This window comes from Cyprinodon variegatus, unplaced genomic scaffold, assembly GCF_000732505.1.
Source record: "Cyprinodon variegatus isolate N-32 unplaced genomic scaffold, C_variegatus-1.0 Scaffold731, whole genome shotgun sequence".
NCBI classification, from domain to species: Eukaryota; Metazoa; Chordata; class Actinopteri; order Cyprinodontiformes; family Cyprinodontidae; genus Cyprinodon; species Cyprinodon variegatus.
In genome coordinates this window covers 156,030-157,266 of record NW_015151184.1, presented here as the reverse complement: position 1 = coordinate 157,266, position 1,237 = coordinate 156,030, and positions in this window count along the sequence as shown.

The window sequence follows — 1,237 nt, the reverse complement described above, 5'->3', positions numbered from 1 at the left end:
TGCCTATGGCTAGCCATGCCTAAACGAATGTGAGGGGGTGGAAGCTTCCGGGGGGAGTAGCCTAGTTTTTTTTATGAAATATTAAAATAATGAATCATTAGTTTATATCAAACACAGTCTTTTAAAAAATAAATACATAAATAATTTCATGTTTTTAAGTACAATATTATGTTACTCCACAGCCCCCACCATGGGGGGCTGATGCTATGACGAGGGAGGCTGCAGCCCCCGCAGCACCCCCCTTCCCGTGCCACTGCCCATGCCGCCCTCTGGAGTTGAGGAACTACAGCAGTAGAAGCAGCAGCTTGCCGGTGCTAGTTTAGGAAAAGAGGGAAGGGGCACGGCTGTAGATTAGAAAAAACACTGGGCAAAGAGAGGGCTGAAGGTGGGGGAGAGGTTATGGAAGGCTGGCTATAGAGATTGAAAGCAGAGGATCAAAGTAGGATGCCCGTAGATCGGATAAGTCCATCGGTTGGACCGAGGGCTTAAGGCTACACTGGAAAAAGGATCTAGAAATAACCAAAAATGTCTTAAATTAAGTGTATTTACCCTTAATTTGAGTAGGCTAATAAGATAGTTTGCCATTGGAATGAGTATTTTACTCTTAAAACAAGATATTTAGATAATATCCACTTGAAATAAGACAATGCAGGTTAGTTTTCTTATTTCAAGTATAAATTGTTTTTTTCCGTTGGCAAAATGTCTCTATTTGACTTGGACAGATTTATTTGTCATTTTGTTGACACACGTGTAAAACAAAAAGAAATTTCCTTTGGAACAGCTTTGTGGACAATTTTATCTTTTTTTTTTTTTTTTAAGTGCAGCGTTGAAAATAGTAAAGAAAAATAAATAAATATATATATATAAACAGTAATATAAACATCTGACTGTAAATTTACAGTTCTAACATTTTCATTTTTTACTAATTTTCTTTTATTACCTCCTCAATCCAAGAACAAGTGTACTTATTTGAAGAAAAATTGACTAATCTAGATTAAGATTTTTTCCAGTGTAGGGAGGGTAGCTGCAGGAGGATGGAGGTTCATCTGGGAAAAGCCCGCCAGGGAGACAGAGCAGGAAGAGGCAGGCCAAGGCTACCCTCTATGGGCCAACTGCTGAAGGTGGAAGGAGGACCAGCTGTTGAGGGAGCGAAGACAGCAGCTAGGTAGCGTCTGTGGTGGAAGTAGGACATGAAACAGTCCTTCAAGGGCTAAATTAAAACAGATTTGTTTAAGAG